The sequence below is a fragment of the Sander vitreus genome, chromosome 8 (genome assembly GCF_031162955.1).
Source record: "Sander vitreus isolate 19-12246 chromosome 8, sanVit1, whole genome shotgun sequence".
NCBI lineage: Eukaryota > Metazoa > Chordata > Actinopteri > Perciformes > Percidae > Sander > Sander vitreus.
This window is the reverse complement of record NC_135862.1, coordinates 28,379,035-28,394,452: the sequence shown is the minus strand read 5'-3', so window position 1 is coordinate 28,394,452 and position 15,418 is coordinate 28,379,035.

The window sequence follows — 15,418 nt, the reverse complement described above, 5'->3', positions numbered from 1 at the left end:
AGAAACACGTGGATGTAAGGGTTTCTAATGTGCGATGTGTAATGTGGGAGTTATAGGCAAAAAGACATCATTATAGCGCCACCTAGTAGTCCATATGTGTTGTATGTATTTTTGGTATGTGAGGTCCATGAACCATTGTACATCTACACTGTAAATTTGAAGTTGCTCACATTAGTGTAAGTGGTGAATCCAAACCTGGGTCCAATAGGCCATGCCCACCTTGATGAATCAGTACCCCACTGTGGCCTCAGGAGTGGCCCTAGATGGTACTCTCAAAATTTTGTAAAAATCGGATGAGCATGATATATAAACTTGTTGTACTTGTAGCGCCCCCACAGGGTCATGGCAAACAACAATCAAAAGTTTTGCTGTGATAGCATTTATTTTGGCCGAGATATGGCAAAGTCCGTGTTTTTGTAGCTAGCTACACAAATTTGTTTGTGTGTAATTTGTGCAATTTTCTTCTGATAAAAATTCTTTTCATAAGTTTTGCTCAGGTCGGTCGGGTGAAGCTAAGCACCTAGTTTTGTGCAGATTGGTCGCACGGTCTATGAGGAGTTCAAAAAAGTAGGTTTACAATAAATCACGATTTTTCGTGGGGCGGAAATGGGCGTGGCCTATATAAGCAGATTCAGCTGAATGCAGGGAACACGTGGATATATGTATTTTTTAATGTGCAATGCACGGTTTGGGAGCCAAACATGTTTTTTCTGCTATAGCGCCACCTAGTGGTGGAAGTGGCTGAACTTGCAGGGTTCTGGATCAGTACTGAAAACGGCACCACCCCACCATTTATGGCTTAGGCTGTAGCATGAGTTTTAGGCGGAGAAAAATGAGAATAATGGAAAATAAAAAATAACTAGAACTGTAAGCACTTCTCCGGGAACCATCACCTTATTGTGGTGGAGAGGTTTGTGTGTACCTATGAACCTGAGGGCTGTGTTGTCTGGAGCTTTGTGCTCCTGGTAGGGTCTCCCAAGGCAAAGTGGTCTCAGTTGAGGGGCCAGACAAAGAATGGTTCAAAAATCCTATAAAAAATCGAGGAAGGGATGAAGTGACCCTGCCCGGAGGAAGCCCGGGGCCCCCCGTCTGGAGCCAGGCCCAGATGGAGGGCTCGTCAGCGAGCGTCTGGTGGCCGGGTTTGCCACGGAGCCCGGCCGGGCACAGCCCGAAAAAGCTAAGTGGCGGACATCTCTCCATCCCATGGGCCCACCACCTGTGGGAGGAACCGCTGGGGTCGGGTGCGCTGCCACATGGGTGGCAGTGAAGGTCAGGGGCCTCGACGGACCAGACCCGGGCAGCAGAGGCTGGCTCTGGGGACGTGGAATGTCACCTCTCTGTGGGGAAGGAGCTGGAACTTGTGCGGGAGGTGGAGCGCTACCGGTTAGATCTGGTGGGGCTTACCTCTACGCACAGTCTTGGTTCTGGAACCATACTCCTGGATAGGGTTTGGACTCTTTTCTTCTCCGGAGTTGCCCAGGGTGTGAGGCGCTGGGCAGGTGTGGGGATACTCACAAGCCCCGGCTAAGTGCCGCTACGTTGGAGTTTAACCCAGTGGACGAGAGGGTCACCTCCCTACGCCTGCGGGTTGTGGGGGGGAAAACTCTGACTGTTGTTTGTGCATATGCACCAAACAAGAGTTCGGAGTATTCGGCCTTCTTGGAGACCTTGAGTGGAGTCCTGCATGGGGCTCCAGTCGGGGACTCCATAGTTCTGCTGGGGGACTTCAACGCGCACGTGGAGACACATGGAGAGGCGTGACTGGGAGGAACGGCCTCCCTGATCTAAACCAGAGTGGTTGTTTGTTGTTGGACTTCTGTGCTAGTCATGGATTGTCTATAACGAACACCATGTTCGAACATAGGGATGCTCATAAGTGTACTTGGTACCAGAGCACCCTAGGCCAAAGGTCAATGATCGATTTTATAATCGTTTCATCTGATCTGAGGCCGTATGTTTTGGACACTCGGGTGAAGAGAGGGGCGGAGCTGTCAACCGATCACCATCTGGTGGTGAGTTGGGTCAGGGGAAGACTCTGGACAGACCTGGTAAGCCGAAACGGGTAGTGCGGGTAAATTGGGAACGTCTGGAGGAGGCCCCTGTCCGACAGACTTTCAACTCACACCTCCGGCGGAGCTTTTCGTGCATCCCTGTGGAGGCTGGGGGTATTGAACCCGAGTGGACAATGTTCAAAGTTTCCATTGCTGAAGCTGTGGTGAGGAGCTGTGGTCTTAGGGTCTTAGGTGCCTCAAGGGGCGGTAACCCACGAACACCGTGGTGGACACCGGTGGTCAGGGAAGCCGTCCGACTGAAGGAGTCTTTCCGGGATATGTTATCCCATACAACTCCGGAGGCAGTTGCAAGGTACCGAAGGGCTGCAGCCTCTGCCGTGAAAGAGGCAAAGCAGCGTGTGTGGGAGAAGTTCGGAGAAGACATGGAGAAGGACTTTCGGTCGGCACCAAGGTACTTCTGGAAAACCGTTCGCCACCTCAGGAGGGGGAAGCGGTGAACCATCCAAGCTGTGTACAGTAAGGATGGGACGCTGTTGACCTCAACTGAGGAGGTAATAGGGCGGTGGAAGGAGCACTTTGAGGAACTCCTAAATCTGACTAATACGCCCTCTATGGTAGAGGCAGAGCTGGAGGATGAGGGGGGGATTGGCATCAATTTCCCTGGTGGAGGTTGCTGAGGTAGTTAAACAACTCCACAGTGGCAATGCCCCAGGAATTGATGAGATCCGTCCAGAAATGCTTAAAGCTCTGGGTGTGGAGGGGTTGTCTTGGTTGACACGCCTCTTCAACATTGCGTGGAAGTCTGGGACGGTGCCTAAGGAGTGGCAGACCGAGGTGGTGGTTCCCCTTTTTAAAAAGGGGGACCAGAGGGTGTGTGCCAATTACAGGGGTATCACACTTCTCAGCCTCCCCGGTAAAATCTACTCCAAGGTGCTGGAAAGGAGGGTTCGGTCGATAGTCGAATCTCAGGTTGAAGAGGAACAATGCGGATTCCGTCCTGGTCGTGGAACAACGGACCAGATCTTTACTCTCGCAAGGATCCTGGAGGGAGCCTGGGAGTATGCCCAACCAGTCTACATGTGTTTTGTGGATCTGGAGAAGGCGTATGACCGGGTGCCCCGGGAGATACTGTGGGAGGTGCTGCGGGAGTACGGGGTGAGGGGGTCCCTTCTCAGGGCCATCCAATCTCTGTACGACCAAAGTGAGAGCTGTGTCCGGGTTCTCGGCAGTAAGTCGGACTCGTTTCTGGTGAGAGTTGGCCTCCGCCAGGGCTGCGCTTTGTCACCAATCCTGTTTGTAGTATTTATGGACAGGATATCGAGGTGTAGTCGGGGTGGAGAGGGGTTGCAGTTCGGTGGGCTGGGGATCTCATCGCTGCTTTTTGCAGATGATGTGGTCCTGATGGCATCATCGGCCTGTGACCTTCAGCACTCACTGGATCGGTTCGCAGCCGAGTGTGAAGCGGCTGGGATGAGGATCAGCACCTCTAAATCGGAGGCCATGGTTCTCAGCAGGAAACCGATGGAGTGCCTTCTCCAGGTAGGGAATGAGTCCTTACCCCAAGTGAAGGAGTTCAAGTACCTTGGGGTCTTGTTCGCGAGTGAGGGGACAATGGAGCGGGAGATTGGTCGGAGAATCGGCACAGCGGGTGCGGTATTACATTCAATTTATCGCACCGTTGTGACGAAAAGAGAGCTGAGGCAGAAGGCAAAGCTCTCAATCTACCGGTCAGTTTTTGTTCCTACCCTCACCTATGGTCATGAAGGCTGGGTCATGACCGAAAGAACAAGATCCAGGGTACAACCGGCCGAAATGGGTTTCCTCAGGAGGGTAGCTGGCGTCTCCCTTAGAGATAGGGTGAGAAGCTCAGTTATCCGTGAGGAGCTCGGAGTAGAGCCGCTGCTCCTTTGCGTCGAAAGGAGCCAGTTGAGGTGGTTCGGGCATCTGGTAAGGATGCCCCCTGGGCGCCTCCCTAGGGAGGTGTTCCAGGCACGTCCAGCTGGGAGGAGGCCCCGGGGGAGACCCAGGACTAGGTGGAGGGATTATATCTCTAACCTGGCCTGGGAACGCCTCGGGATCCCCCAGTCGGAGCTGGTTAATGTGGCCCGGGAAAGGGAAGTTTGGGGTCCCCTGCTGGAGCTGCTACCCCCGTGACCCGACCCCGGATAAGCGGATGAAGATGGATGGATGGATGGATAGAACTGCAAGCAGTTATGATGGGTTCCAAGCCACTGATGCCAGTTGCCCCCGACACCCCGGGGAGCGTGCAAAAGCGGAACCCAAAACCTTACGGTGGGGAGGCAAACGTCAGTAAATATCGAGAGGTGTGAGCCGCAAGGTCTGCGGTACATTGCCGTTGCAAATGTAGTGGTTAACAGTTCATCTCCATGCATATACAGACTACCTTTAACAATTCTCTACAATAAAAAACTTCTTAACCCTCCTGACCACAGGGGACAGCAGAGAGAAATGAGAGAGTGACTGAGAGGGTGGAGGAGGGGAGACAGGTGTGGTGGTTGAAGGAGCAGAGGAGGTGGTCAAGTTGTTGTAAATGGTGTCATAGGTGCCGATTTATGTTTTCCTCCGTGCTATTTAAAAAAAATAAAAGTAGTAAAACTTTGTTTGCATTTCAGAACCTTAGGAAATGTACAGCGGCCGACACGAACATACACGCCTATTAACCCAATAATAAAGCCGTAAAGTAGGCTTTCAACTCAGGACAGCGTCACTTCTCACAAATACAGATAGGATTGTAGATGAAAAGTTTAACTGACACGTAACCGGCATCAGCTTCGTGGTAAATTAAGAATCAATGCCACCGACATAACCAATCACACGATGCAGACAGATGCTCCACTTAGCACCAACTGCAATGTTTAATTTTAAATGAATGTAGCCTACTGGCAGTCTGGCACAGGTGGGTGCTCAGTATTTTCCATAGGTGCTCGAGCTCCGGAGCACCCACAGTATCGGCGCCTATGAATGGTGTTGATTTTGGATTGAAAAAGTAAGCTAAAAGAGTTGCATTTGTCCACTGTGAAGGTTGTAGAAACTTTGTCAGGTGGGTTAAGAAGTGTGTTTATTGTAGAAAACCAGGGGAGCACGCGAAAGCAAAAACCAAAACGTAACGGTAGGAGGCAGTAAAAATAACATCAGTAAATATTGAGAAGTGTGAGCTGCAAGGTCTGTGGTACATTCCCATTGCAAATATGCCATTAACATTGATTGAGTAAAAGGGCCAAAACTTGTGTATGTTGACTATAGCGCTCCCTAATGGCTGATCTTTACCAAATTTGGTACAGAGCCTCATAGCGGCATGCCGAACAAGCATCACATGTTTTGTGTTGATAGCATTTACTGTTGCACACTGTAAAAAAAAAAGTTATTTCACTGGAATTCACTGTATAATTTTACAGATTTTTTCCGTTTTTTAAGTGTTAATGCCATAAAAATACAGAAAAATACTTTTATTTTAAAAAAAACCCATTAAATTAAGGTTTTAGTCTGTAAATTGATATAATGAGATAATATAGTTGTTTAATAGGATAATTCCATTGCTTAATGGTCTTGAAAGTTAAATTACATTGAATTTTATGTAAAAAGACAAAAAAAAACATAATTTTACGGTGTGTAAAATTGAGGCATCTTTCTGGTTTTTTACAGTTAAACCTTAAATTTAATGTAAATAAACGTTAAACAATCGTGAAAAAACGGTAAAAAGTCGGGCAGCAAAAGTTGCCAAACACCGTCAAATGACAGTAAAAAACCTTATGTTATTCTACAAAGAATTTCTTTTTAAAATACAGATATCTACTGTACATTTTCTGTATTTTCACAGTCCAACTACTGTAGAATTAAAAAGAATTGTAATCAAAAAACATATTTAGAATGTTAAACAAATGTATAAATCTGTACAAACACTGAAAAATATTGCAAAATACCTTAAAATTACATAATTCAAATGAAAACTGCTGTTTCCATATGGTTTTCTTTGGTAAATTCACAAGATTATTCAATCCATCCACAAGAACTCCCTGTTAAAGTACAGATTTCTGGATGTAAAACACACAAAAATCATGTCAAATTAATTGAAAATTACCCTATTTGACAGCCCATTAATAGTATCTTAAAAGCTTTAGGCATTTGTTTTACATGATTATCCAATCAATTTACAGTAAATTCCTGTTTAATACTGGTTTTCTACTGTACAAAAAACAACATGTGATAATAACTTGCAGAACCATTATTTTATAGTCATTACTTTATATAAAATACCACTTTTCCCCGTAAATGTGTAAGGGTTTACTTTATATAAACAATATTGTATAGTGTTAAAAGCAACTATTCAATATATCTACAGACTTATCCCATTAATGTACTGTATGTTTACTTTGTAAAAACATTTGACAATATTTACAATTAACTATCCAATATATGCATCAGAGACTCTTCAGAGGGTAAATATTGGTATAATGTAGGGTCCATTTTAGCTTATTCAATGTGGTCTCATACATACTGTGTGTTAGTGTTTTAATCGCTGTCAAACATCATCATGTCCAGTATCTCTTAATGCAAGTCTACTAAATTCTAGCAATAGAGTAGGACTTTCTATTTAGCTTTGCAGTTATTTCAAGAGCGGTTAACAGAGGTACTGAGACAGGTAGGACCAGCCATACCCGTTTAATGCATTGAATGAGGCTGACATGAACCCTCACTGCATGGCCTCAACAACTCCACAGCAAAAACCCACAAGCAATTGTTCTCAATTATAGTTGGATCAATGTAATTATATTACAAACTACACTACTGTAATATTTTGCAAGCATATTTATGGTAATACAAACAGTAAAACAACTTGGCAGCACACAAGCTTAAAAAGCTGTACTGTACCAAATCACCACTGGGGCCAATGCGGACAAAGATGCTGTATTTAGATCTGTCTTTGTAAAAATAAACATTCTTTCACCTAAATATTTGTGGAAACAAAGCCATAGCTTCAGTTATGGGAATGCATAAGATACAAGAGTCAACTAAACTACAAGCCTTGGATGTACATGATGTCTATTTTAGTCCAAGTCTGTGATATGCTCATCACTATATAATCATGTTTTGGTCTGGCGAATTAGTTAACAAAAGAATCGTGCAGCCACAGTTCACATCACATAGGCCCACAACCCTATAGGCCTACAGGATGACGATACAGTACACAGAGAGCCAGGCAGCCTGCAGCCTGGGTAAGCCTACATCTTCACCATCCTAATATTTTAGGGGGCATCTGATGTTCTTGCCTCATTTCACTTCCATGGAGGCCATGGGCCTATTTCAGAATCATGGCCCAACATCTTTTTCCATTGACTGTTTACTTTGCTGATGTCTGCGGTGATGTCTTATACTGTGTCCACTCTGGCTTTTGATGTTTGTTCCTGTCTATGTCATGCAAACAGCTCAGAGCATGAGCTTCCCTCTTATGTGGGGTAGAATGAATATTCATGCATGTCCGGTACCTTAAATGCCTCACCAAGACCTTGGGGATCTGACCACCCCTGCCTCTGAAATTACACTACAATTTCCATTGACTTGCAATGGTTACACAGGCATTGATGGACATATTGGGCAATGTGTGTTTCATTTAGGTGTAACATTAATAAGTTAAATGGATTGCCTGTGTCACAGCTATGCTACACTTTTATAAGGGGTGGAAAATCAATATTAATGCACACTAGTACCTCAAATATGTACCTGCTTGCCTAACTTGCACACCACCTAACCTAACTTGTTCCGCTAGTTCCAACCCTCATACAGTTTAATTCAACCCTGCGTTGATAGGAAAGTGTGTCCCCTCCTATGAAAGTCATGCCTACCGACAAACAGTATGGACATCTGCAACATTATGCTTATTTGAGAAATTATCTGTGATTTCATTTCAAAACTAAAGGAGTAGGCCTTTAATAAAAGGCTGTTAATCCACTTTAAAAAACATTCCAATACAATATCCAAACTGTTTTAGACAAGGCTCAGTGAATGTCATGAAAATAAGCAATTCAGAAATTTGGGGACGTTTTTACTGTTTTTCCCAATTCCCCACAGTCAGAAACTAATATGCATGCGGGACAGACCTCTTTTTTATGTATTTGGTGTACTTCAAATAGAATATGTAGCATACATGTTCTTTTCCTTATGAAGTTAAAATTGTTGTTAAAACTACTTTCTCTTAATATTAAGACCCAAAGTGAGTCACAGTGTTCAACAAAATGCAAGGTCATTGTGCAGTCTACTGCTCGCTCAAATCATTTTGCCTCTCCCCAATTTCTACAGGTCAAAGGGAACAAAGAGTTTTTCATGGGCTGAGGTAATATACGGTGAATAAAGACAGGGAGGACACAGTATGAATAAAGCTTTACATTGGTGCTATATATTTTTTTTTTATTTAGAAATACATGCAATATGTGAAAGACTGGGAAGGGATGCTAGGGCTCAACAGTTCAACCAAGGCTTCTAGCATCAACGTGAGCATTGATAATCTGGGCGTGAAGCGATGTAAGACCTTAAAATGGTTGAAAAAACAGAAATGTAAACAGAAATTGTCTCTTTAGTCTATGTCAGAGTGATAGAGAAAGACTATCTCTATGGCTCTGGTCTATGTGCTTCAGATATCAAGAAAGTGTGCGCAGATTCAAATAATTGAATATTGCACAATCATTGGATGAATCATGCCGGGCAGAAACGATCTTGACCAATGATATTGTTTGACTTCATGGGGGGCTGTGCTAATGTCAAACTCATCTCGACGCAGAGACAGTGTGGATAATAACCAACGAAACGCAGTAGTCACTGGACTTTTCCAAGATGATTCACATTCAGCTTTCACTTAAGGTAAAGTAATACTTTTCTTTTTATTTACATGCAGTTTCCTCACGAGATATCAACTGGACACGAGTTAAGATAACACTTGCAAACGTTTCACAATTTTAAAAATGTCAGCAGGGATAACATTAGCATTTGCCGTTTATGTGCCTACATTAAGACTGTCCTTATGTAACTTTAGCCTTGAATGTGAACCATGTGTAACAGTGGTCAAGCATCAGGGGAGACAGAGGCGAAATGTTGAATTTTTCTTCTTTTCTTTATTTTTCCTTTGGAAAACAAATCAGAACATTGTTTTCAGGCTTTAGTGTACACATTTACAGCATCCGATCAAAAGTATACAGCTTCTCTGATCGGGTAGGGAAGCAACGCGAGACTACACGCAGCAGATCTGTAGTACACCAAATGGCCAAAGGTGGCGCCATTCATAACTATTAACCAAGGTTGTTCATTTGTTTTTTTGGCGAAAATCATATATAACAATACACTACATTTTTAGCTCTGTTACATCCACCTCCCCTGAATTTCGCCAAAATCTACAATCATGCTCACCGCTACCAAAAAAAAAGATTTTATAAAAAATAAATAAATAAACCCACATGACATGGTTACACATAGACTCCAACTTGAACAGTATCCAAAAAGGGATGAAGTGGAAAGAGAGTGGTACAAAACTCACTACCAACTTCTGGAAGCAGGATGCAGTCTACACGCCACACAAACCAAGTCTCACAGATAAACGCAAGTTCCTACACCTGGACTCTGACTTATGTAACGCAAAGCAATGCCATATCAAAATATCAAAACACACTGAGATTACATCAAGAACCTCAGTCTCACTGGGACATCTGAAACATTGACCTAGAAACAGCATTGCTTACAATACCCTGTTTGGACATCTGACACAGTAAACGGTTAACTGGTTTCACTATACGCCCAACACGAGTCCTAACTGTGTGTAAGGTGTTTGAAGCTGAGTGAGCAGAGGGTGACCCTGTACTTTGTGTATCGTTTAGGTGCTCTGCGTTGTGTGTGTGCGTACTCCAAGAGCGTGAGACATTCTACATTCAGAACTCAACTCTGTCTGTGACTGTGAGTGCGAACTGCCTGTATGCCCAGACCCGTTACTCAGGACGCCTTCTGGGGAGCCACACTCTGCATGGACATCTGCACTCACAGTGGCCAGGTTATCAACCCACTCCTGAGTCCTACTTCCAGCATCCTCCCTACTCGCAACAGGCATCGATCCATCCGCATCAGCGATGTCGCTCGACTCTTTCCCGTGGGAGGACAAAAAGGTTCCATCTGCCATCATGACCGATAGCCTGTGGTTTCATGTACCATGCAATTGTACATAAACGTCAGTGTCTGGAGGTGTCGGGGCCAGTTACATTTAGCTTCAGGTGGGAGGGCGCGAATCATGTTCCCCAACGTCCTGTTAAAACGCTCCACACTGCCGTTGCGCATCGGATGGTACAGGGTGGTTCGGGATTTCCTTACACCGGCAACCTTCAACAACTCACTGATCAGTTGACTTTGAAATGAGGCCCCCTGGTCGGAGTGAATCCTCTCGGGAAAGCCATATATGCAAAAGTACTTGTCCCAGGGTTGTTTCGCCACCTGTTTGGCACAGTGACCACGGCAGGGGAAGGCTTGTGCCAGCCTGGTAAAATGGTCTGTAACTACCAACACATCAACAGACTTGTTGTTCGAATCCTCTGCGGTCCAAAAGTCTATGCACACGATCTCCAGAGGAGAAGACATCTTTATACTCTCCAGGGGCGCCCTCCCTTCTGGATCGGCAGTCTTGCTGATGACGCATCTTGGGCAGTGACGGACATATTCTTTAACGTCCCTATCTATATAAGGCCAGAAGAAACGCTGACGGGCCAAGCTCAAACTCCTGAACTGCCCCTGATGACCAGCACAGTCGTGAATGCCCTTGAAGACCTCAGATTTAAAAGAGTCAGGGACCACCAACTGGTGTCTTTTCTTCCTGGACACCTGGTCTTTGGATATTCTGTAGAGAATGCCATTGCAAGTGGTTAGTTTCTCCCAGTGTTTCAGGTACCTGATAACCATAGCAGGCTCCTTGGACTTCTCTCTCCTGGATGGACGACGGCCATGGTCCACATAGTGCAGCACCCTGGAGAGGATGGGATCACTCAACTGCCCTTCACGCAGTTCTCTCTCTGTGAATGCAGGCAGGGGCTCTTCACCATTGGGAACCAGCTGTGGAAGCTGTTGGAGTACGTCAACAGCGTGCACCCTGGCACCTGACTCCCACAGACTGTGTGTCTCAAAGATGGCAGAGACTTCTTCTTTGGAGAAGGACCGGTTCTTGGCACCATCAGATACATAGGGCTCCCTTCCTTCACAGTCTAAGTAATCCTGAGCAGCGGACTGCCTAAAGGTGTCCTGGACAGTGCAGCTGAGACAGGGACTGCTTTGGCCAGGAGATCACTGTAGGGGTCTCGGATCAGCTGCCTCCCAGCAGCTGACTTCACAAAAGGCCGACGACTTAGTGCATCCGCGACAGTGTTCTTGGGGCCCGGGATGTACTTGATATCGAACACATATGACGCCAGCTTTGCCACCCAGCGCTGCTCACAGGCATCCAGTCGTGGCTTAGTCATGATGTGTTTGAGGGGGTTATTATCCGTCCACACAGTGAACATACCACCCTTAAGCCAATGACTAAACTTGTCACACACGGACCACTTTAGTGCCAGAAATTCCAGGCGATGAGCAGGGTACTTTTTCTGAGCTCTTGAAAGGTATTTGCTGGCGAAAGCCACTGGCCGGGCCACAGTGTCACCTTCCTGAACTTGCGATAGAACCGCTCCCAAGCCATCCAAGGAGGTGTCTGTGGATAGGACGAAAGGACGTGTGAAGTCCGGGTGCGCTAAGACCACTGAGGTCAGTAACGCTGTCTTCAAATCCTCAAAAGCTTTCTGATGGTCCAATCCAATCAGCAGGGGTCAACTTCCTGTGCTGAGCAGGGTGTTTTATGCGGGGTCTTCCCTTGTGCTTCAGCTTCTGACCAGCCAAGAGGTCAAAGAGAGGCTTAGCCATCGTGGAGTAATTGGGCACAAAGTGCTGGTAATAGTTCACCATTCCCAAGAAGGGCCTCACACGAGTCCGAGACGGGGTCACTCTATTAAGTTCCATCAGGTCTGTAGCCACCATCTTGTTGACGGCCTCAACTTTTGCTGGGTCAGTTGACACACCTGACTCATCAATGACATGCCCCAGAAACTTCACAGACCTTCTGAGCAGCCAGCACTTCTTTGGGGCCAACTTCAGGTTGTGCAGGCGAAGCCGACTAAAGACCAGCTCTAGTCGCTCAAGAGCCAATGCCTCAGTCGGTGCCAAACACTAGCAAATCGTCCAGGTAGCATAGCAAGCTAAGAAAGTTCAGGTCACTGAATATGCTGGTCATCATCCTCATGAAACTGGCTGGGCTGTTGCACAGGCCCTGCGGGACTCAGTTGTACTCGTACAAGCCAATGGGTGTTGTGAACGCAGAGTACTTGCGGTCGTCTTCATGCAGCGGCATGTTGTAAAAACCAGACGTGAGGTCCATTGTACTGAATAACGTGTTCCCACCCAGGGCAGCCAGACAGTCAGCTTGGTGGGGAAGGGGATGGGCATCCTTCAGCGTCTGTTTGTTAAGCTATCTGAAGTCTGTGCACACCCTCAAGTCACCATTCTTCTTCCACACCAAAACGAGAGGTGAGGCGAACTCACTGGTGGACTTCCTGATTATCTCCTTCTCCTCCATCTCACTGAGGACCTGGCGGAGCGTCTGATATTCAGCGGGTGGTACACGTCGGTAAGGCAAATGGAACGGCCTCTCGTCAGTGAGCCGAATCCGATGCACAAACTCTTTGGCCTCACCACAGTCCAGGTGATGGTGGGAGAAGATGTCTTCATATTTGATCACGAGGTCCACCAGCTTGGCTCGCCACTCTGTCGACACATCACAAGACATAAGGTCAAGATCTCTCAGGCCAACATGCTCCAGCCTCTCCCGCACAGTTTCGATGTTTACTGTCGCCGCTGAAGTTCCTGCAGGCCTGGCAGACGCACTGAGCTCCGGAGCTTCCATGTCCTCCAGGGCCAGACAGGTGTAGAGATCGGCGAGCTTGGCGTTTCTCCGCAGCGTGACAGGGCTGCCACGATTCTGTCTGCCACCTCGGCGCGCAGCGGGCCTTGCGTGTCCAATCTGCACATTAGACAGGAACTCTCTGAGCATTGACATCATCTCGCCAAGCATAGCTTCGTTGCTGTTGACCCAGCGGCAACTGGCCCCGCGGTGCAAAGGATGGGGGCGGCCTCTGATACTGTGGCAGCGGAGAGAGAGTTTGTTGTGGCACGTGCGGCACATATGACTGCTGACACTGAGAGATAGGAGAGAGAGAGAATGCTGCTGGTTCTGTGACAGGGCAGATGAGGGGGAAGGAGATGATACGCCCACTAAAGAGAGAGCTGGAGGAGAGGGGACATTAGCGCATGACGTCACCATGTCAGAAGTGTTGCGGGACTCTGTGTGTGTTTCATGGCAAATCAGTGCAGCCGCATGAACCTTGGGCACGTGTACTTTCACCAAGGACAACTGCTCACATTGGTATTCATCTACCCTCTCCTGTACTTCCTTTGTTGTCCAGTCATGTATCTGCTTGTATTTGAACACAGACGCAAACTCTAGATCTCTAGAGTGCTTCACAAACATCTTGGCAATCTCTCCTCCCATATTCTCCATGTGTCTGCCTTGACGCCTCAGACCCTCTTCAGCTACATCGGCAGCCTTGTTAAGGCGTAGCCAATAATCAACGGGATTCTCTCTCTGATTGGGCAGAGTTGAGTAAAAATCTTGGAGGGGCAGGCATGAGGATGTGCTACTGAAATACTGTGTCAGCATGCTATATATGACCTCTGGTGTGCATGAAGACTGAAGTGAGGGGTCACTCCTCAGGCCTATCTTAACTACATCCCTGGCTTTCCCCATCAACCTCCCCATTACAACTTCTGGCTGTGATGAAACGTCACACTTCTGTTTCTTGATGTATGCTCTCATCAACTCAACCCATTCAGTTACTGTGTACTTGTCAGTATTATCACCCCTGAAAATGACGGGTTCCTTGTCAGACCGCACAACAACATGTGTGTTCTCACCAAGGGTACTAGTACCACCACTAGGCTGGGTGTTCTGGGCGTTGTGTAGACTGAAATGTGTGTCATTTGTACGGGGCACGGAAGAATTACCCTGACCAACCCCACTAATAACGCCATTAGAAACAAGTGAGGCCGTAATAGACTCGCCTATCTGTGAGCCTAACAGCGAGATCATATCAGTTAACTGATGCAATGTGGCATTTTCATCAACAGGAGTCGAGTGATGCGGCTTATCTTGCAACATAAGGCTAGCCGATTCCGTCGGGTCCTGCTTTAACCTAAAAACCCTATTTCCCGCAGGTAACACAGGAGAAGCACCCACATCCATCCCAACAGACTCTCTGGACTCTAAATAACCACCCATTAGACTTCTACCCCTCCCTAAAGAGAAGTGGCTAATGTTAGACTCATCATCTGGCTTCAACTTACTAGCCATTTCACTACAAAAACAGAAATGAGAAAAATATACAGTAAAAAAAAAATTTGGACTTGAAAATGTAATTGCAACAGTTCACACAGAATCCTCAGTCATTAGAGCATTGTCCGCCCCAAGTACCTGACCACAATCAAAACTGCAGTCCGGACTGCTCCCAGAAAATTCCACGCAGCTCCCTCGGCGCGGCGATCTGCATCAAGCTGATCTGGGATCATCCGGGTCACGGCACCAGTGTAACAGTGGTCAAGCATCAGGGGAGACAGAGGCGAAATGTTGAATTTTTCTTCTTTTCTTTATTTTTCCTTTGGAAAACAAATCAGAACATTGTCTTCAGGCTTTAATGTACACATTTACAGCATCCGATCAAAAGTATACAGCTTCTCTGATCGGGTACGGAATCAACGCGAGACTACACACAGCAGATCTGTAGTACACCAAATGGCCAAGGGTGGCTCCATTCACAACTATTAACCAAGGTTGTTCATTTGTTTTTTTGGCGAAAATCATATATAACAATACACTACATTTTTAACTCTGTTACACATGCTCCAATCATAATGTTAGCTAGCTAGCTAAATATATAACAGTTAACTAGCTAGCTACATTATATTTGTCAGTTGACTAACGCTAACGTTATTTAGTAACGTCAACGTTCCATGTTTAACTTAAGTTCCTATTTCCTCGTGCAAACACAGACCTGACAAAGACAGGTGGCAGTTAACTTAGTAACGTTAACTTGCTAAGTAACGTAAGGTTAGTAGTAGACAGTTTAGCAGGTCAGCTTGATTAGCTGGGTACTAATACTAGTAATTGAGGAAACTTCATAACGCTCCGTTGCTCCTAACGCTATGTAGTTAACATCACTGTTTATAACCGGTAAACCGCCGTTTAACGTTACCAGGTTATGCCTCAATTTTCAATAAGCTAT